This window comes from Ranitomeya variabilis, chromosome 3 (genome assembly GCF_051348905.1).
Source record: "Ranitomeya variabilis isolate aRanVar5 chromosome 3, aRanVar5.hap1, whole genome shotgun sequence".
Lineage (NCBI taxonomy): Eukaryota > Metazoa > Chordata > Amphibia > Anura > Dendrobatidae > Ranitomeya > Ranitomeya variabilis.
Window position 1 is genome coordinate 375,412,186 of NC_135234.1, and position 18,610 is coordinate 375,430,795.

The window sequence follows — 18,610 nt, forward strand, 5'->3', positions numbered from 1 at the left end:
GCAGGGAAGACATTTTCCAGAAACTCTGGAAGCTCTGTAGATGACAGTTCTGCGGTGTGCGTGTGTTCAAGCTGTGCACAACGCGTTTCGAATCTGCATAACCACACCCTCCATCCCCATTGTGACAGCATGTGAAGGTTCCGTGTGACAAAGCAAGCTCCATTTCCAGCTCCCTATTCCAAAAATCCATTTAATATATGGTCCCCAAATAGGGGACGTATCAGATAAGAACAGACACTACGCTTGATCTTGAGCCATTTGGCCGAGAAGCGATGATCAGAAATGGTTTGCCACTTGGGCCGCACCAAGGCCTACAACCGAAACCCACTGTGGAGACATAGCAAAAGATTGCCGCAGGGAAGACATTTTCCAGAAACTCTGGAAGCTCTGTAGATGACAGTTCTGCGGTGTGCGTGTGTTCAAGCTGTGCACAACGCGTTTTGAATCTGCATAACCACACCCTCCATCCCCATTGTGACAGCACGTGAAGGTTCCGTGCGACAAAGCAAGCTCCATTTCCAGCTCCCTATTCCAAAAATCTATTTAATATATGGTCCCCAAATAGGGGACGTATCAGATAAGAACAGACACTACGCTTGATCTTGAGCCATTTGGCCAAGAAGCGATGATCAGAAATGGTTTGCCACTTGGGCCACACCAAGGTCTACAACCGAAACCCACTGTGGAGACATAGCAAAAGATTGCCACAGGGAAGACATTTTCCAGAAACTCTGGAAGCTCTGTCGATGACAGTTCTGTGGTGTGCGTGTGTTCAAGCTGTGCACAACGCGTTTTGGATCTGCATAACCACACCCTCCATCCCCATTGTGACAGCACGTGAAGGTTCCGTGCGACAAAGCAAGCTCCATTTCCAGCATCCTATTCCAAAAATCCATTTAATATATGGTCCCCAAATAGGGGACGTATCAGATAAGAACAGACTCTACGCTTGATCTTGAGCCATTTGGCCGAGAAGCGATGATCAGAAGTGGTTTGCCACTTGGGCCGCACCAAGGCCTACAACCGAAACCCACTGTGGAGACTTAGCAAAAGATTGCCGCAGGGAAGACATTTTCCAGAAACTCTGGAAGCTCTGTAGATGACAGTTCTGCGGTGTGCGTGTGTTCAAGCTGTGCACAACGCGTTTCGAATCTGCATAACCACACCCTCCATCCCCATTGTGACAGCATGTGAAGGTTCCGTGTGACAAAGCAAGCTCCATTTCCAGCTCCCTATTCCAAAAATCCATTTAATATATGGTCCCCAAATAGGGGACGTATCAGATAAGAACAGACACTACGCTTGATCTTGAGCCATTTGGCCGAGAAGCGATGATCAGAAATGGTTTGCCACTTGGGCCGCACCAAGGCCTACAACCGAAACCCACTGTGGAGACATAGCAAAAGATTGCCGCAGGGAAGACATTTTCCAGAAACTCTGGAAGCTCTGTAGATGACAGTTCTGCGGTGTGCGTGTGTTCAAGCTGTGCACAACGCGTTTTGAATCTGCATAACCACACCCTCCATCCCCATTGTGACAGCACGTGAAGGTTCCGTGCGACAAAGCAAGCTCCATTTCCAGCTCCCTATTCCAAAAATCTATTTAATATATGGTCCCCAAATAGGGGACGTATCAGATAAGAACAGACACTACGCTTGATCTTGAGCCATTTGGCCAAGAAGCGATGATCAGAAATGGTTTGCCACTTGGGCCACACCAAGGTCTACAACCGAAACCCACTGTGGAGACATAGCAAAAGATTGCCACAGGGAAGACATTTTCCAGAAACTCTGGAAGCTCTGTCGATGACAGTTCTGTGGTGTGCGTGTGTTGAAGCTGTGCACAACGCGTTTTGAATCTGCATAACCACACCCTCCATCCCCATTGTGACAGCACGTGAAGGTTCCGTGCGACGAAGCAAGCTCCATTTCCAGCTCCCTATTCCAAAAATCCATTTAATATATGGTCCCCAAATAGGGGACGTATCAGATAAGAACAGACACTACGCTTGATCTTGAGCCATTTGGCCGAGAAGCGATGATCAGAAATGGTTTGCCACTTGGGCCACATCAAGGCCTACAACCGAAACCCACTGTGGAGACATAGCAAAAGATTGCCGCAGGGAAGACATTTTCCAGAAACTCTGGAAGCTCTGTAGATGACAGTTCTGCGGTGTGCGTGTGTTCAAGCTGTGCACAACGCGTTTTGAATCTGCATAACCACACCCTCCATCCCCATTGTGACAGCACGTGAAGGTTCCGTGCGACAAAGCAAGCTCCATTTCCAGCTCCCTATTCCAAAAATCTATTTAATATATGGTCCCCAAATAGGGGACGTATCAGATAAGAACAGACACTACACTTGATCTTGAGCCATTTGGCCGAGAAGCGATGATCAGAAATGGTTTGCCACTTGGGCCGCACCAAGGCCTACAACCGAAACCCACTGTGGAGACATAGCAAAAGATTGCCGCAGGGAAGACATTTTCCAAAAACTCTGGAAGCTCTGTAGATGACAGTTCTGCGGTGTGCGTGTGTTCAAGCAGTGCACAACGCGTTTTGAATCTGCATAACCACACCCTCCATCCCCATTGTGACAGCACGTGAAGGTTCCGTGTGACAAAGCAAGCTCCATTTCCAGCTCCCTATTCCAAAAATCTATTTAATATATGGTCCCCAAATAAGGGACGTATCAGATAAGAACAGACACTACGCTTGATCTTGAGCCATTTGGCCGAGAAGCGATGATCAGAAATGGTTTGCCACTTGGGCCGCACCAAGGCCTACAACCGAAACCCACTGTGGAGACATAGCAAAAGATTGCCGCAGGGAAGACATTTTCCAAAAACTCTGGAAGCTCTGTAGATGACAGTTCTGCGGTGTGCGTGTGTTCAAGCTGTGCACAACACGTTTTGAATCTGCATAACCACACCCTCCATCCCCATTGTGACAGCACGTGAAGGTTCCGTGCGACAAAGCAAGCTCCATTTCCAGCTCCCTATTCCAAAAATCTATTTAATATATGGTCCCCAAATAAGGGACGTATCAGATAAGAACAGACACTACGCTTGATCTTGAGCCATTTGGCCGAGAAGCGATGATCAGAAATGGTTTGCCACTTGGGCCGCACCAAGGCCTAAAACCGAAACCCACTGTGGAGACATAGCAAAAGATTGCCGCAGGGAAGACATTTTCCAGAAACTCTGGAAGCTCTGTCGATGACAGTTCTGCGGTGTGCGTGTGTTCAAGCTGTGCACAACGCGTTTTGAATCTGCATAACCACACCCTCCATCCCCATTGTGACAGCACGTGAAGGTTCCGTGCGACAAAGCAAGCTCCATTTCCAGCTCCCTATTCCAAAAATCTATTTAATATATGGTCCCCAAATAGGGGACGTATCAGATAAGAACAGACACTACGCTTGATCTTGAGCCATTTGGCCGAGAAGCGATGATCAGAAATGGTTTGCCACTTGGGCCGCACCAAGGCCTACAACCGAAACCCACTGTGGAGACATAGCAAAAGATTGCCGCAGGGAAGACATTTTCCAGAAACTCTGGAAGCTCTGTCGATGACAGTTCTGCAGTGTGCGTGTGTTCAAGCTGTGCACAACGCGTTTTGAATCTGCATAACCACACCCTCCATCCCCATTGTGACAGCACGTGAAGGTTCCGTGTGACAAAGCAAGCTCCATTTCCAGCTCCCTATTCCAAAAATCCATTTAATATATGGTCCCCAAATAGGGGACGTATCAGATAAGAACAGACACTACGCTTGATCTTGAGCCATTTGGCCGAGAAGCGATGATCAGAAATGGTTTGCCACTTGGGCCGCACCAAGGCCTACAACCGAAACCCAATGTGGAGACATAGCAAAAGATTGCCGCAGGGAAGACATTTTCCAGAAACTCTGGAAGTTCTGTAGATGATAGTTCTGCGGTGTGCGTGTGTTCAAGCTGTGCACAACGCGTTTTGAATCTGCATAACCACACCCTCCATCCCCATTGTGACAGCACGTGAAGGTTCCGTGCGACAAAGCAAGCTCCATTTCCAGCTCCCTATTCCAAAAATCTATTTAATATATGGTCCCCAAATAGGGGACATATCAGATAAGAGCAGACACTACGCTTGATCTTGAGCCATTTGGCCAAGAAGCGATGATCAGAAATGGTTTGCCACTTGGGCCGCACCAAGGCCTACAACCGAAACCCACTGTGGAGACATAGCAAAAGATTGCCGCAGGGAAGACATTTTCCAGAAACTCTGGAAGCTCTGTCGATGACAGTTCTGCGGTGTGCGTGTGTTCAAGCTGTGCACAACGCGTTTTGAATCTGCATAACCACACCCTCCATCACCATTGTGACAGCACGTGAAGGTTCCGTGCGACAAAGCAAGCTCCATTTCCAGCTCCCTATTCCAAAAATCCATTTAATATATGGTCCCCAAATAGGGGACGTATCAGATAAGAACAGACACTACGCTTGATCTTGAGCCATTTGGCCGAGAAGCGATGATCAGAAATGGTTTGCCACTTGGGCCGCACCAAGGCCTACAACCGAAACCCACTGTGGAGACATAGCAAAAGATTGCCGCAGGGAAGACATTTTCCAGAAACTCTGGAAGCTCTGTCGATGACAGTTCTGCGGTGTGCGTGTGTTCAAGCTGTGCACAACGCGTTTTAAATCTGCATAACCACACCCTCCATCCCCATTGTGACAGCACGTGAAGGTTCCGTGTGACAAAGCAAGCTCCATTTCCAGCTCCCTATTCCAAAAATCCATTTAATATATGGTCCCCAAATAGGGGACGTATCAGATAAGAACAGACACTACGCTTGATCTTGAGCCATTTGGCCGAGAAGCGATGATCAGAAATGGTTTGCCACTTGGGCCGCACCAAGGCCTACAACCGAAACCCACTGTGGAGACATAGCAAAAGATTGCCGCAGGGAAGACATTTTCCAGAAACTCTGGAAGTTCTGTAGATGATAGTTCTGCGGTGTGCGTGTGTTCAAGCTGTGCACAACGCGTTTTGAATCTGCATAACCACACCCTCCATCCCCATTGTGACAGCACGTGAAGGTTCCGTGCGACAAAGCATGCTCCATTTCCAGCTCCCTATTCCAAAAATCTATTTAATATATCGTCCCCAAATAGGGGACATATCAGATAAGAGCAGACACTACGCTTGATCTTGAGCCATTTGGCCAAGAAGCGATGATCAGAAATGGTTTGCCACTTGGGCCGCACCAAGGCCTTCAACCGAAACCCACTGTGGAGACATAGCAAAAGATTGCCGCAGGGAAGACATTTTCCAGAAACTCTGGAAGCTCTGTCGATGACAGTTCTGCGGTGTGCGTGTGTTCAAGCTGTGCACAACGCGTTTTGAATCTGCATAACCACACCCTCCATCCCCATTGTGACAGCATGTGAAGGTTCCGTCCGACGAAGCAAGCTCCATTTCCAGCTCCGTTTTCCAAAAATCCATTTAATATATGGTCCCCAAATAGGGGACGTATCAGATAAGAACAGACACTACGCTTGATCTTGAGCCATTTGGCCGAGAAGCGATGATCAGAAATGGTTTGCCACTTGGGCCGCACCAAGGCCTAAAACCGAAACCCACTGTGGAGACATAGCAAAAGATTGCCGCAGGGAAGACATTTTCCAGAAACTCTGGAAGCTCTGTCGATGACAGTTCTGCGGTGTGCGTGTGTTCAAGCTGTGCACAACGCGTTTTGAATCTGCATAACCACACCCTCCATCCCCATTGTGACAGCACGTGAAGGTTCCGTGCGACAAAGCAAGCTCCATTTCCAGCTCCCTATTCCAAAAATCTATTTAATATATGGTCCCCAAATAGGGGACGTATCAGATAAGAACAGACACTACGCTTGATCTTGAGCCATTTGGCCGAGAAGCGATGATCAGAAATGGTTTGCCACTTGGGCCGCACCAAGGCCTACAACCGAAACCCACTGTGGAGACATAGCAAAAGATTGCCGCAGGGAAGACATTTTCCAAAAACTCTGGAAGCTCTGTAGATGACAGTTCTGCGGTGTGCGTGTGTTCAAGCTGTGCACAACGCGTTTTGAATCTGCATAACCACACCCTCCATCCCCATTGTGACAGCACGTGAAGGTTCCGTGTGACAAAGCAAGCTCCATTTCCAGCTCCCTATTCCAAAAATCCATTTAATATATGGTCCCCAAATAGGGGACGTATCAGATAAGAACAGACACTACGCTTGATCTTGAGCCATTTGGCCGAGAAGCGATGATCAGAAATGGTTTGCCACTTGGGCCGCACCAAGGCCTAAAACCGAAACCCACTGTGGAGACATAGCAAAAGATTGCCGCAGGGAAGACATTTTCCAGAAACTCTGGAAGCTCTGTCGATGACAGTTCTGCGGTGTGCGTGTGTTCAAGCTGTGCACAACGCGTTTTGAATCTGCATAACCACACCCTCCATCCCCATTGTGACAGCACGTGAAGGTTCCGTGCGACAAAGCAAGCTCCATTTCCAGCTCCCTATTCCAAAAATCTATTTAATATATGGTCCCCAAATAGGGGACGTATCAGATAAGAACAGACACTACGCTTGATCTTGAGCCATTTGGCCGAGAAGCGATGATCAGAAATGGTTTGCCACTTGGGCCGCACCAAGGCCTACAACCGAAACCCACTGTGGAGACATAGCAAAAGATTGCCGCAGGGAAGACATTTTCCAGAAACTCTGGAAGCTCTGTCGATGACAGTTCTGCAGTGTGCGTGTGTTCAAGCTGTGCACAACGCGTTTTGAATCTGCATAACCACACCCTCCATCCCCATTGTGACAGCACGTGAAGGTTCCGTGTGACAAAGCAAGCTCCATTTCCAGCTCCCTATTCCAAAAATCCATTTAATATATGGTCCCCAAATAGGGGACGTATCAGATAAGAACAGACACTACGCTTGATCTTGAGCCATTTGGCCGAGAAGCGATGATCAGAAATGGTTTGCCACTTGGGCCGCACCAAGGCCTACAACCGAAACCCACTGTGGAGACATAGCAAAAGATTGCCGCAGGGAAGACATTTTCCAGAAACTCTGGAGGTTCTGTAGATGATAGTTCTGCGGTGTGCGTGTGTTCAAGCTGTGCACAACGCGTTTTGAATCTGCATAACCACACCCTCCATCCCCATTGTGACAGCACGTGAAGGTTCCGTGCGACAAAGCAAGCTCCATTTCCAGCTCCCTATTCCAAAAATCTATTTAATATATGGTCCCCAAATAGGGGACATATCAGATAAGAGCAGACACTACGCTTGATCTTGAGCCATTTGGCCAAGAAGCGATGATCAGAAATGGTTTGCCACTTGGGCCGCACCAAGGCCTACAACCGAAACCCACTGTGGAGACATAGCAAAAGATTGCCGCAGGGAAGACATTTTCCAGAAACTCTGGAAGCTCTGTCGATGACAGTTCTGCGGTGTGCGTGTGTTCAAGCTGTGCACAACGCGTTTTGAATCTGCATAACCACACCCTCCATCCCCATTGTGACAGCATGTGAAGGTTCCGTCCGACGAAGCAAGCTCCATTTCCAGCTCCGTTTTCCAAAAATCCATTTAATATATGGTCCCCAAATAGGGGACGTATCAGATAAGAACAGACACTACGCTTGATCTTGAGCCATTTGGCCGAGAAGCGATGATCAGAAATGGTTTGCCACTTAGACCTCACCAAGGCCTACAACCGTAACCCACTGTGGAGACATAGCAAAAGATTGCCGCAGGGAAGACATTTTCCAGAAACCCTGGAAGCTCTGTAGATGACAGTTCTGCGGTGTGCGTGTGTTCAAGCTGTGCACAACGCATTTTGAATCTGCATAACCACACCCTCCATCCCCATTGTGACAGCACGTGAAGGTTCTGTGCGACAAAGCAAGCTCCATTTCCAGCTCCCTATTCCAAAAATCTATTTAATATATGGTCCCCAAATAGGGGACGTATCAGATAAGAACAGACACTACGCTTGATCTTGAGCCATTTGGCCGAGAAACGATGATCAGAAATGGTTTGCCACTTGGGCCGCACCAAGGCCTACAACCGAAACCCACTGTGGAGACATAGCAAAAGATTGCCGCAGGGAAGACATTTTCCAGAAACTCTGGAAGCTTTGTCGATGACAGTTCTGCGGTGTGCGTGTGTTCAAGCTGTGCACAACGCGTTTTGAATCTGCATAATCACACCCTCCATCCCCATTGTGACAGCACGTGAAGGTTCCGTGTGACAAAGCAAGCTCCATTTCCAGCTCCCTATTCCAAAAATCCATTTAATATATGGTCCCCAAATAGGGGACGTATCCGAGAAGAACAGACACTACGCTTGATCTTGAGCCATTTGGCCGAGAAGCGATGATCAGAAATTGTTTGCCACTTGGGCCGCACCAAGGCCTACAACTGAAACCCACTGTGGAGACATAGCAAAAGATTGCCGCAGGGAAGACATTTTCCAGAAACTCTGGAAGCTCTGTAGATGACAGTTCTGCGGTGTGCGTGTGTTCAAGCTGTGCACAACGCGTTTTGAATCTGCATAACCACACCCTCCATCCCCATTGTGACAGCACGTGAAGGTTCCGTGCGACAAAGCAAGCTCCATTTCCAGCTCCCTATTCCAAAAATCCATTTAATATATGGTCCCCAAATAGGGGACGTATCAGATAAGAACAGACACTACGCTTGATCTTGAGCCATTTGGCCGAGAAGCGATGATCAGAAATGGTGTGCCACTTGGGCCGCACCAAGGCCTACAACCGAAACCCACTGTGGAGACATAGCAAAAGAGTGCCGCAGGGAAGACATTTTCCAGAAACTCTGGAAGTTCTGTAGATGACAGTTCTGCGGTGTGCGTGTGTTCAAGCTGTGCACAACGCGTTTTGAATCTGCATAACCACACCCTCCATCCCCATTGTGACAGCAAGTGAAGGTTCCGTGCGACAAAGCAAGCTCCATTTCCAGTTCCCTATTCCAAAAATCTATTTAATATATGGTCCCCAAATAGGGTACGTATCAGATAAGAACAGACACTACGCTTGATCTTGAGCCATTTGGCCGAGAAGCGATGATCAGAAATGGTTTGCCACTTGGGCCGCACCAAGGCCTACAACCGAAACCCACTGTGGAGACATAGCAAAAGATTGCCGCAGGGAAGACATTTTCCAGAAACTCTGGAAGCTCTGTAGATGACAGTTCTGCGGTGTGCGTGTGTTCAAGCTGTGCACAACGCGTTTTGAATCTGCATAACCACACCCTCCATCCCCATTGTGACAGCACGTGAAGGTTCCGTGCGACAAAGCAAGCTCCATTTCCAGCTCCCTATTCCAAAAATCCATTTAATATATGGTCCCCAAATAGGGGACGTATCAGATAAGAACAGACTCTACGCTTGATCTTGAGCCATTTGGCCGAGAAGCGATGATCAGAAATGGTTTGCCACTTGGGCCGCACCAAGGCCTACAACCGAAACCCACTGTGGAGACATAGCAAAAGATTGCCGCAGGGAAGACATTTTCCAGAAACTCTGGAAGCTCTGTAGATGACAGTTCTGCGGTGTGCGTGTGTTCAAGCTGTGCACAACGCGTTTTGAATCTGCATAACCACACCCTCCATCCCCATTGTGACAGCACGTGAAGGTTCCGTGCGACAAAGCAAGCTCCATTTCCAGCTCCCTATTCCAAAAATCCATTTAATATATGGTCCCCAAATAGGGGACGTATCAGATAAGAACAGACACTACGCTTGATCTTGAGCCATTTGGCCGAGAAGCGATGATCAGAAATGGTGTGCCACTTGGGCCGCACCAAGGCCTACAACCGAAACCCACTGTGGAGACATAGCAAAAGATTGCCGCAGGGAAGACATTTTCCAGAAACTCTGGAAGTTCTGTAGATGACAGTTCTGCGGTGTGCGTGTGTTCAAGCTGTGCACAACGCGTTTTGAATCTGCATAACCACACCCTCCATCCCCATTGTGACAGCAAGTGAAGGTTCCGTGCGACAAAGCAAGCTCCATTTCCAGTTCCCTATTCCAAAAATCTATTTAATATATGGTCCCCAAATAGGGTACGTATCAGATAAGAACAGACACTACGCTTGATCTTGAGCCATTTGGCCGAGAAGCGATGATCAGAAATGGTTTGCCACTTGGGCCGCACCAAGGCCTACAACCGAAACCCACTGTGGAGACATAGCAAAAGATTGCCGCAGGGAAGACATTTTCCAGAAACTCTGGAAGCTCTGTAGATGACAGTTCTGCGGTGTGCGTGTGTTCAAGCTGTGCACAACGCGTTTTGAATCTGCATAACCACACCCTCCATCCCCATTGTGACAGCACGTGAAGGTTCCGTGCGACAAAGCAAGCTCCATTTCCAGCTCCCTATTCCAAAAATCCATTTAATATATGGTCCCCAAATAGGGGACGTATCAGATAAGAACAGACTCTACGCTTGATCTTGAGCCATTTGGCCGAGAAGCGATGATCAGAAATGGTTTGCCACTTGGGCCGCACCAAGGCCTACAACCGAAACCCACTGTGGAGACATAGCAAAAGATTGCCGCAGGGAAGACATTTTCCAGAAACTTTGGAAGCTCTGTAGATGACAGTTCTGCGGTGTGCGTGTGTTCAAGCTGTATACAACGCGTTTCGAATCTGCATAACCACACCCTCCATCCCCATTGTGACAGCACGTGAAGGTTCCGTGCGACAAAGCAAGCTCCATTGCCAGCTCCCTATTCCAAAAATCCATTTAATATATGGTCCCCAAATAGGGGACGTATCAGATAAGAACAGACTCTACGCTTGATCTTGAGCCATTTGGCCGAGAAGCGATGATCAGAAATGGTTTGCCATTTGGGCCGCACCAAGGCCTACAACCGAAACCCACTGTGGAGATATAGCAAAAGATTGCCGCAGGGAAGACATTTTCCAGAAACTCTGGAAGCTCTGTAGATGACAGTTCTGCGGTGTGCGTGTGTTCAAGCTGTGCACAACGCGTTTTGAATCTGCATAACCACACCCTCCATCCCCATTGTGACAGCACGTGAAGGTTCCGTGCGACAAAGCAAGCTCCATTTCCAGCATCCTATTCCAAAAATCCATTTAATATATGGTCCCCAAATAAGGGACGTATCAGATAAAAACAGACTCTACGCTTGATCTTGAGCCATTTGGCCGAGAAGCGATGATCAGAAATGGTTTGCCACTTGGGCCGCACCAAGGCCTACAACCGAAACCCACTGTGGAGACTTAGCAAAAGATTGCCGCAGGGAAGACATTTTCCAGAAACTCTGGAAGCTCTGTAGATGACAGTTCTGCGGTGTGCGTGTGTTCAAGCTGTGCACAACGCGTTTCGAATCTGCATAACCACACCCTCCATCCCCATTGTGACAGCACGTGAAGGTTCCGTGTGACAAAGCAAGCTCCATTTCCAGCTCCCTATTCCAAAAATCCATGTAATATATGGTCCCCAAATAGGGGACGTATCAGATAAGAACAGACACTACGCTTGATCTTGAGCCATTTGGCCGAGAAGCGATGATCAGAAATGGTTTGCCACTTGGGCCGCACCAAGGCCTACAACCGAAACCCACTGTGGAGACATAGCAAAAGATTGCCGCAGGGAAGACATTTTCCAGAAACTCTGGAAGCTCTGTCGATGACAGTTCTGTGGTGTGCGTGTGTTCAAGCTGTGCACAACGCGTTTTGAATCTGCATAACCACACCCTCCATCCCCATTGTGACAGCACGTGAAGGTTCCGTGCGACGAAGCAAGCTCCATTTCCAGCTCCCTATTCCAAAAATCCATTTAATATATGGTCCCCAAATAGGGGACGTATCAGATAAGAACAGACACTACGCTTGATCTTGAGCCATTTGGCCGAGAAGCGATGATCAGAAATGGTTTGCCACTTGGGCCACACCAAGGCCTACAACCGAAACCCACTGTGGAGACATAGCAAAAGATTGCCGCAGGGAAGACATTTTCCAGAAACTCTGGAAGCTCTGTAGATGACAGTTCTGCGGTGTGTGTGTGTTCAAGCTGTGCACAACGCGTTTTGAATCTGCATAACCACACCCTCCATCCCCATTGTGACAGCACGTGAAGGTTCCGTGCGACAAAGCAAGCTCCATTTCCAGCTCCCTATTCCAAAAATCTATTTAATATATGGTCCCCAAATAGGGGACGTATCAGATAAGAACAGACACTACACTTGATCTTGAGCCATTTGGCCGAGAAGCGATGATCAGAAATGGTTTGCCACTTGGGCCGCACCAAGGCCTACAACCGAAACCCACTGTGGAGACATAGCAAAAGATTGCCGCAGGGAAGACATTTTCCAAAAACTCTGGAAGCTCTGTAGATGACAGTTCTGCGGTGTGCGTGTGTTCAAGCAGTGCACAACGCGTTTTGAATCTGCATAACCACACCCTCCATCCCCATTGTGACAGCACGTGAAGGTTCCGTGTGACAAAGCAAGCTCCATTTCCAGCTCCCTATTCCAAAAATCCATTTAATATATGGTCCCCAAATAGGGGACGTATCAGATAAGAACAGACACTACGCTTGATCTTGAGCCATTTGGCCGAGAAGCGATGATCAGAAATGGTTTGCCACTTGGGCCGCACCAAGGCCTAAAACCGAAACCCACTGTGGAGACATAGCAAAAGATTGCCGCAGGGAAGACATTTTCCAGAAACTCTGGAAGCTCTGTCGATGACAGTTCTGCGGTGTGCGTGTGTTCAAGCTGTGCACAACGCGTTTTGAATCTGCATAACCACACCCTCCATCCCCATTGTGACAACACGTGAAGGTTCCGTGCGACAAAGCAAGCTCCATTTCCAGCTCCCTATTCCAAAAATCTATTTAATATATGGTCCCCAAATAGGGGACGTATCAGATAAGAACAGACACTACGCTTGATCTTGAGCCATTTGGCCGAGAAGCGATGATCAGAAATGGTTTGCCACTTGGGCCGCACCAAGGCCTACAACCGAAACCCACTGTGGAGACATAGCAAAAGATTGCCGCAGGGAAGACATTTTCCAAAAACTCTGGAAGCTCTGTAGATGACAGTTCTGCGGTGTGCGTGTGTTCAAGCTGTGCACAACGCGTTTTGAATCTGCATAACCACACCCTCCATCCCCATTGTGACAGCACGTGAAGGTTCCATGCGACAAAGCAAGCTCCATTTCCAGCTCCCTATTCCAAAAATCTATTTAATATATGGTCCCCAAATAGGGGACATATCAGATAAGAACAGACACTACGCTTGATCTTGAGCCATTTGGCCGAGAAGCGATGATCAGAAATGGTTTGCCACTTGGGCCGCACCAAGGCCTACAACCGAAACCCACTGTGGAGACATAGCAAAAGATTGCCGCAGGGAAGACATTTTCCAGAAACTCTGGAAGCTCTGTAGATGACAGTTCTGCGGTGTGCGTGTGTTCAAGCTGTGCACAACGCGTTTTGAATCTGCATAACCACACCCTCCATCCCCATTATGACAGCACGTGAAGGTTCCGTGCGACAAAGCAAGCTCCATTTCCAGCTCCCTATTCCAAAAATCCATTTAATATATGGTCCCCAAATAGGGGACGTATCAGATAAGAACAGACACTACGCTTGATCTTGAGCCATTTGGCCGAGAAGCGATGATCAGAAATGGTTTGCCACTTGGGCCGCACCAAGGCCTACAACCGAAACCCACTGTGGAGACAAGCTGTGCACAACGCGTTTTGAATCTGCATAACCACACCCTCCATCCCCATTGTGACAGCACGTGAAGGTTCCATGCGACAAAGCAAGCTCCATTTCCAGCTCCCTATTCCAAAAATCCATTTAATATATGGTCCCCAAATAGGGGACGTATCAGATAAGAACAGACACTACGCTTGATCTTGAGCCATTTGGCCGAGAAGCGATGATCAGAAATGGTTCGCCATTTGGGCCGCACCAAGGCCTACAACCGAAACCCACTGTGGAGACATAGCAAAAGATTGCCGCAGGGAAGACATTTTCCAGAAACTCTGGAAGCTCTGTAGATGACAGTTCTGCGGTGTGCGTGTGTTCAAGCTGTGCACAACGCGTTTTGAATCTGCATAACCACACCCTCCATCCCCATTGTGACAGCACGTGAAGGTTCCGTGCGACAAAGCAAGCTCCATTTCCAGCTCCCTATTCCAAAAATCTATTTAATATATGGTCCCCAAATAGGGGACATATCAGATAAGAGCAGACACTACGCTTGATCTTGAGCCATTTGGCCAAGAAGCGATGATCAGAAATGGTTTGCCACTTGGGCCGCACCAAGGCCTACAACCGAAACCCACTGTGGAGACATAGCAAAAGATTGCCGCAGGGAAGACATTTTCCAGAAACTCTGGAAGCTCTGTCGATGACAGTTCTGCGGTGTGCGTGTGTTCAAGCTGTGCACAACGCGTTTTGAATCTGCATAACCACACCCTCCATCCCCATTGTGACAGCATGTGAAGGTTCCGTCCGACGAAGCAAGCTCCATTTCCAGCTCCGTTTTCCAAAAATCCATTTAATATATGGTCCCCAAATAGGGGACGTATCAGATAAGAACAGACACTACGCTTGATCTTGAGCCATTTGGCCGAGAAGCGATGATCAGAAATGGTTTGCCACTTAGGCCTCACCAAGGCCTACAACCGTAACCCACTGTGGAGACATAGCAAAAGATTGCCGCAGGGAAGACATTTTCCAGAAACCCTGGAAGCTCTGTAGATGACAGTTCTGCGGTGTGCGTGTGTTCAAGCTGTGCACAACGCATTTTGAATCTGCATAACCACACCCTCCATCCCCATTGTGACAGCACGTGAAGGTTCTGTGCGACAAAGCAAGCTCCATTTCCAGCTCCCTATTCCAAAAATCTATTTAATATATGGTCCCCAAATAGGGGACGTATCAGATAAGAACAGACACTACGCTTGATCTTGAGCCATTTGGCCGAGAAACGATGATCAGAAATGGTTTGCCACTTGGGCCGCACCAAGGCCTACAACCGAAACCCACTGTGGAGACATAGCAAAAGATTGCCGCAGGGAAGACATTTTCCAGAAACTCTGGAAGCTTTGTCGATGACAGTTCTGCGGTGTGCGTGTGTTCAAGCTGTGCACAACGCGTTTTGAATCTGCATAATCACACCCTCCATCCCCATTGTGACAGCACGTGAAGGTTCCGTGTGACAAAGCAAGCTCCATTTCCAGCTCCCTATTCCAAAAATCCATTTAATATATGGTCCCCAAATAGGGGACGTATCCGAGAAGAACAGACACTACGCTTGATCTTGAGCCATTTGGCCGAGAAGCGATGATCAGAAATTGTTTGCCACTTGGGCCGCACCAAGGCCTACAACTGAAACCCACTGTGGAGACATAGCAAAAGATTGCCGCAGGGAAGACATTTTCCAGAAACTCTGGAAGCTCTGTAGATGACAGTTCTGCGGTGTGCGTGTGTTCAAGCTGTGCACAACGCGTTTTGAATCTGCATAACCACACCCTCCATCCCCATTGTGACAGCACGTGAAGGTTCCGTGCGACAAAGCAAGCTCCATTTCCAGCTCCCTATTCCAAAAATCCATTTAATATATGGTCCCCAAATAGGGGACGTATCAGATAAGAACAGACACTACGCTTGATCTTGAGCCATTTGGCCGAGAAGCGATGATCAGAAATGGTGTGCCACTTGGGCCGCACCAAGGCCTACAACCGAAACCCACTGTGGAGACATAGCAAAAGATTGCCGCAGGGAAGACATTTTCCAGAAACTCTGGAAGTTCTGTAGATGACAGTTCTGCGGTGTGCGTGTGTTCAAGCTGTGCACAACGCGTTTTGAATCTGCATAACCACACCCTCCATCCCCATTGTGACAGCAAGTGAAGGTTCCGTGCGACAAAGCAAGCTCCATTTCCAGTTCCCTATTCCAAAAATCTATTTAATATATGGTCCCCAAATAGGGTACGTATCAGATAAGAACAGACACTACGCTTGATCTTGAGCCATTTGGCCGAGAAGCGATGATCAGAAATGGTTTGCCACTTGGGCCGCACCAAGGCCTACAACCGAAACCCACTGTGGAGACATAGCAAAAGATTGCCGCAGGGAAGACATTTTCCAGAAACTCTGGAAGCTCTGTAGATGACAGTTCTGCGGTGTGCGTGTGTTCAAGCTGTGCACAACGCGTTTTGAATCTGCATAACCACACCCTCCATCCCCATTGTGACAGCACGTGAAGGTTCCGTGCGACAAAGCAAGCTCCATTTCCAGCTCCCTATTCCAAAAATCCATTTAATATATGGTCCCCAAATAGGGGACGTATCAGATAAGAACAGACTCTACGCTTGATCTTGAGCCATTTGGCCGAGAAGCGATGATCAGAAATGGTTTGCCACTTGGGCCGCACCAAGGCCTACAACCGAAACCCACTGTGGAGACATAGCAAAAGATTGCCGCAGGGAAGACATTTTCCAGAAACTTTGGAAGCTCTGTAGATGACAGTTCTGCGGTGTGCGTGTGTTCAAGCTGTATACAACGCGTTTCGAATCTGCATAACCACACCCTCCATCCCCATTGTGACAGCACGTGAAGGTTCCGTGCGACAAAGCAAGCTCCATTGCCAGCTCCCTATTCCAAAAATCCATTTAATATATGGTCCCCAAATAGGGGACGTATCAGATAAGAACAGACTCTACGCTTGATCTTGAGCCATTTGGCCGAGAAGCGATGATCAGAAATGGTTTGCCATTTGGGCCGCACCAAGGCCTACAACCGAAACCCACTGTGGAGATATAGCAAAAGATTGCCGCAGGGAAGACATTTTCCAGAAACTCTGGAAGCTCTGTAGATGACAGTTCTGCGGTGTGCGTGTGTTCAAGCTGTGCACAACGCGTTTTGAATCTGCATAACCACACCCTCCATCCCCATTGTGACAGCACGTGAAGGTTCCGTGCGACAAAGCAAGCTCCATTTCCAGCATCCTATTCCAAAAATCCATTTAATATATGGTCCCCAAATAAGGGACGTATCAGATAAGAACAGACTCTACGCTTGATCTTGAGCCATTTGGCCGAGAAGCGATGATCAGAAATGGTTTGCCACTTGGGCCGCACCAAGGCCTACAACCGAAACCCACTGTGGAGACTTAGCAAAAGATTGCCGCAGGGAAGACATTTTCCAGAAACTCTGGAAGCTCTGTAGATGACAGTTCTGCGGTGTGCGTGTGTTCAAGCTGTGCACAACGCGTTTCGAATCTGCATAACCACACCCTCCATCCCCATTGTGACAGCACGTGAAGGTTCCGTGTGACAAAGCAAGCTCCATTTCCAGCTCCCTATTCCAAAAATCCATGTAATATATGGTCCCCAAATAGGGGACGTATCAGATAAGAACAGACACTACGCTTGATCTTGAGCCATTTGGCCGAGAAGCGATGATCAGAAATGGTTTGCCACTTGGGCCGCACCAAGGCCTACAACCGAAACCCACTGTGGAGACATAGCAAAAGATTGCCGCAGGGAAGACATTTTCCAGAAACTCTGGAAGCTCTGTCGATGACAGTTCTGTGGTGTGCGTGTGTTCAAGCTGTGCACAACGCGTTTTGAATCTGCATAACCACACCCTCCATCCCCATTGTGACAGCACGTGAAGGTTCCGTGCGACGAAGCAAGCTCCATTTCCAGCTCCCTATTCCAAAAATCCATTTAATATATGGTCCCCAAATAGGGGACGTATCAGATAAGAACAGACACTACGCTTGATCTTGAGCCATTTGGCCGAGAAGCGATGATCAGAAATGGTTTGCCACTTGGGCCACACCAAGGCCTACAACCGAAACCCACTGTGGAGACATAGCAAAAGATTGCCGCAGGGAAGACATTTTCCAGAAACTCTGGAAGCTCTGTAGATGACAGTTCTGCGGTGTGCGTGTGTTCAAGCTGTGCACAACGCGTTTTGAATCTGCATAACCACACCCTCCATCCCCATTGTGACAGCACGTGAAGGTTCCGTGCGACAAAGCAAGCTCCATTTCCAGCTCCCTATTCCAAAAATCTATTTAATATATGGTCCCCAAATAGGGGACGTATCAGATAAGAACAGACACTACACTTGATCTTGAGCCATTTGGCCGAGAAGCGATGATCAGAAATGGTTTGCCACTTGGGCCGCACCAAGGCCTACAACCGAAACCCACTGTGGAGACATAGCAAAAGATTGCCGCAGGGAAGACATTTTCCAAAAACTCTGGAAGCTCTGTAGATGACAGTTCTGCGGTGTGCGTGTGTTCAAGCAGTGCACAACGCGTTTTGAATCTGCATAACCACACCCTCCATCCCCATTGTGACAGCACGTGAAGGTTCCGTGTGACAAAGCAAGCTCCATTTCCAGCTCCCTATTCCAAAAATCCATTTAATATATGGTCCCCAAATAGGGGACGTATCAGATAAGAACAGACACTACGCTTGATCTTGAGCCATTTGGCCGAGAAGCGATGATCAGAAATGGTTTGCCACTTGGGCCGCACCAAGGCCTAAAACCGAAACCCACTGTGGAGACA

The 18,610-nt window shown here is 48.2% G+C and overlaps 53 pseudogenes; all 53 read right to left on the minus strand.

The window, feature by feature from the left end:
• Positions 1 to 96: 96 nt before the first annotated feature.
• LOC143760256 (U2 spliceosomal RNA) lies at positions 97 to 274 on the minus strand (annotated as a pseudogene).
• A 177-nt stretch (positions 275 to 451) lies between these two features.
• Positions 452 to 627, minus strand: LOC143760122 (U2 spliceosomal RNA; annotated as a pseudogene).
• Positions 628 to 804: 177 nt separating this feature from the next.
• LOC143761768 (U2 spliceosomal RNA) lies at positions 805 to 980 on the minus strand (annotated as a pseudogene).
• A 175-nt stretch (positions 981 to 1,155) lies between these two features.
• Positions 1,156 to 1,333, minus strand: LOC143760258 (U2 spliceosomal RNA; annotated as a pseudogene).
• A 177-nt stretch (positions 1,334 to 1,510) lies between these two features.
• On the minus strand, positions 1,511 to 1,686 carry LOC143760123 (U2 spliceosomal RNA; annotated as a pseudogene).
• Positions 1,687 to 1,863: 177 nt separating this feature from the next.
• Positions 1,864 to 2,039, minus strand: LOC143763115 (U2 spliceosomal RNA; annotated as a pseudogene).
• Positions 2,040 to 2,216: 177 nt separating this feature from the next.
• LOC143760430 (U2 spliceosomal RNA) lies at positions 2,217 to 2,392 on the minus strand (annotated as a pseudogene).
• A 177-nt stretch (positions 2,393 to 2,569) lies between these two features.
• On the minus strand, positions 2,570 to 2,745 carry LOC143761734 (U2 spliceosomal RNA; annotated as a pseudogene).
• Positions 2,746 to 2,922: 177 nt separating this feature from the next.
• LOC143761363 (U2 spliceosomal RNA) lies at positions 2,923 to 3,098 on the minus strand (annotated as a pseudogene).
• Positions 3,099 to 3,275: 177 nt separating this feature from the next.
• On the minus strand, positions 3,276 to 3,451 carry LOC143759589 (U2 spliceosomal RNA; annotated as a pseudogene).
• A 177-nt stretch (positions 3,452 to 3,628) lies between these two features.
• Positions 3,629 to 3,804, minus strand: LOC143760786 (U2 spliceosomal RNA; annotated as a pseudogene).
• A 177-nt stretch (positions 3,805 to 3,981) lies between these two features.
• LOC143761937 (U2 spliceosomal RNA) lies at positions 3,982 to 4,157 on the minus strand (annotated as a pseudogene).
• A 177-nt stretch (positions 4,158 to 4,334) lies between these two features.
• On the minus strand, positions 4,335 to 4,510 carry LOC143759335 (U2 spliceosomal RNA; annotated as a pseudogene).
• Positions 4,511 to 4,687: 177 nt separating this feature from the next.
• LOC143760787 (U2 spliceosomal RNA) lies at positions 4,688 to 4,863 on the minus strand (annotated as a pseudogene).
• Positions 4,864 to 5,040: 177 nt separating this feature from the next.
• LOC143762838 (U2 spliceosomal RNA) lies at positions 5,041 to 5,216 on the minus strand (annotated as a pseudogene).
• A 175-nt stretch (positions 5,217 to 5,391) lies between these two features.
• LOC143759454 (U2 spliceosomal RNA) lies at positions 5,392 to 5,569 on the minus strand (annotated as a pseudogene).
• Positions 5,570 to 5,746: 177 nt separating this feature from the next.
• LOC143759591 (U2 spliceosomal RNA) lies at positions 5,747 to 5,922 on the minus strand (annotated as a pseudogene).
• Positions 5,923 to 6,099: 177 nt separating this feature from the next.
• LOC143760788 (U2 spliceosomal RNA) lies at positions 6,100 to 6,275 on the minus strand (annotated as a pseudogene).
• Positions 6,276 to 6,452: 177 nt separating this feature from the next.
• On the minus strand, positions 6,453 to 6,628 carry LOC143759593 (U2 spliceosomal RNA; annotated as a pseudogene).
• A 177-nt stretch (positions 6,629 to 6,805) lies between these two features.
• LOC143760789 (U2 spliceosomal RNA) lies at positions 6,806 to 6,981 on the minus strand (annotated as a pseudogene).
• A 177-nt stretch (positions 6,982 to 7,158) lies between these two features.
• Positions 7,159 to 7,334, minus strand: LOC143761938 (U2 spliceosomal RNA; annotated as a pseudogene).
• A 175-nt stretch (positions 7,335 to 7,509) lies between these two features.
• LOC143759455 (U2 spliceosomal RNA) lies at positions 7,510 to 7,687 on the minus strand (annotated as a pseudogene).
• A 177-nt stretch (positions 7,688 to 7,864) lies between these two features.
• Positions 7,865 to 8,040, minus strand: LOC143760566 (U2 spliceosomal RNA; annotated as a pseudogene).
• A 174-nt stretch (positions 8,041 to 8,214) lies between these two features.
• Positions 8,215 to 8,393, minus strand: LOC143762607 (U2 spliceosomal RNA; annotated as a pseudogene).
• Positions 8,394 to 8,570: 177 nt separating this feature from the next.
• Positions 8,571 to 8,746, minus strand: LOC143759918 (U2 spliceosomal RNA; annotated as a pseudogene).
• A 176-nt stretch (positions 8,747 to 8,922) lies between these two features.
• Positions 8,923 to 9,099, minus strand: LOC143762205 (U2 spliceosomal RNA; annotated as a pseudogene).
• A 177-nt stretch (positions 9,100 to 9,276) lies between these two features.
• On the minus strand, positions 9,277 to 9,452 carry LOC143761546 (U2 spliceosomal RNA; annotated as a pseudogene).
• Positions 9,453 to 9,629: 177 nt separating this feature from the next.
• LOC143759919 (U2 spliceosomal RNA) lies at positions 9,630 to 9,805 on the minus strand (annotated as a pseudogene).
• A 176-nt stretch (positions 9,806 to 9,981) lies between these two features.
• Positions 9,982 to 10,158, minus strand: LOC143762206 (U2 spliceosomal RNA; annotated as a pseudogene).
• Positions 10,159 to 10,335: 177 nt separating this feature from the next.
• LOC143761548 (U2 spliceosomal RNA) lies at positions 10,336 to 10,511 on the minus strand (annotated as a pseudogene).
• A 177-nt stretch (positions 10,512 to 10,688) lies between these two features.
• On the minus strand, positions 10,689 to 10,864 carry LOC143762055 (U2 spliceosomal RNA; annotated as a pseudogene).
• A 177-nt stretch (positions 10,865 to 11,041) lies between these two features.
• Positions 11,042 to 11,217, minus strand: LOC143763015 (U2 spliceosomal RNA; annotated as a pseudogene).
• A 177-nt stretch (positions 11,218 to 11,394) lies between these two features.
• LOC143761394 (U2 spliceosomal RNA) lies at positions 11,395 to 11,570 on the minus strand (annotated as a pseudogene).
• A 177-nt stretch (positions 11,571 to 11,747) lies between these two features.
• LOC143763126 (U2 spliceosomal RNA) lies at positions 11,748 to 11,923 on the minus strand (annotated as a pseudogene).
• A 177-nt stretch (positions 11,924 to 12,100) lies between these two features.
• LOC143760442 (U2 spliceosomal RNA) lies at positions 12,101 to 12,276 on the minus strand (annotated as a pseudogene).
• Positions 12,277 to 12,453: 177 nt separating this feature from the next.
• LOC143760791 (U2 spliceosomal RNA) lies at positions 12,454 to 12,629 on the minus strand (annotated as a pseudogene).
• Positions 12,630 to 12,806: 177 nt separating this feature from the next.
• LOC143759413 (U2 spliceosomal RNA) lies at positions 12,807 to 12,982 on the minus strand (annotated as a pseudogene).
• A 177-nt stretch (positions 12,983 to 13,159) lies between these two features.
• On the minus strand, positions 13,160 to 13,335 carry LOC143760754 (U2 spliceosomal RNA; annotated as a pseudogene).
• A 177-nt stretch (positions 13,336 to 13,512) lies between these two features.
• Positions 13,513 to 13,688, minus strand: LOC143760495 (U2 spliceosomal RNA; annotated as a pseudogene).
• A 93-nt stretch (positions 13,689 to 13,781) lies between these two features.
• LOC143761376 (U2 spliceosomal RNA) lies at positions 13,782 to 13,957 on the minus strand (annotated as a pseudogene).
• A 177-nt stretch (positions 13,958 to 14,134) lies between these two features.
• Positions 14,135 to 14,310, minus strand: LOC143761939 (U2 spliceosomal RNA; annotated as a pseudogene).
• A 175-nt stretch (positions 14,311 to 14,485) lies between these two features.
• Positions 14,486 to 14,663, minus strand: LOC143759456 (U2 spliceosomal RNA; annotated as a pseudogene).
• A 177-nt stretch (positions 14,664 to 14,840) lies between these two features.
• Positions 14,841 to 15,016, minus strand: LOC143760567 (U2 spliceosomal RNA; annotated as a pseudogene).
• Positions 15,017 to 15,190: 174 nt separating this feature from the next.
• On the minus strand, positions 15,191 to 15,369 carry LOC143762608 (U2 spliceosomal RNA; annotated as a pseudogene).
• A 177-nt stretch (positions 15,370 to 15,546) lies between these two features.
• LOC143759920 (U2 spliceosomal RNA) lies at positions 15,547 to 15,722 on the minus strand (annotated as a pseudogene).
• A 176-nt stretch (positions 15,723 to 15,898) lies between these two features.
• On the minus strand, positions 15,899 to 16,075 carry LOC143762207 (U2 spliceosomal RNA; annotated as a pseudogene).
• Positions 16,076 to 16,252: 177 nt separating this feature from the next.
• LOC143761549 (U2 spliceosomal RNA) lies at positions 16,253 to 16,428 on the minus strand (annotated as a pseudogene).
• A 177-nt stretch (positions 16,429 to 16,605) lies between these two features.
• On the minus strand, positions 16,606 to 16,781 carry LOC143762056 (U2 spliceosomal RNA; annotated as a pseudogene).
• A 177-nt stretch (positions 16,782 to 16,958) lies between these two features.
• LOC143762710 (U2 spliceosomal RNA) lies at positions 16,959 to 17,134 on the minus strand (annotated as a pseudogene).
• Positions 17,135 to 17,311: 177 nt separating this feature from the next.
• On the minus strand, positions 17,312 to 17,487 carry LOC143761395 (U2 spliceosomal RNA; annotated as a pseudogene).
• A 177-nt stretch (positions 17,488 to 17,664) lies between these two features.
• LOC143763138 (U2 spliceosomal RNA) lies at positions 17,665 to 17,840 on the minus strand (annotated as a pseudogene).
• A 177-nt stretch (positions 17,841 to 18,017) lies between these two features.
• On the minus strand, positions 18,018 to 18,193 carry LOC143760453 (U2 spliceosomal RNA; annotated as a pseudogene).
• Positions 18,194 to 18,370: 177 nt separating this feature from the next.
• Positions 18,371 to 18,546, minus strand: LOC143760792 (U2 spliceosomal RNA; annotated as a pseudogene).
• Between the last annotated feature and the right edge of the window lie 64 nt (positions 18,547 to 18,610).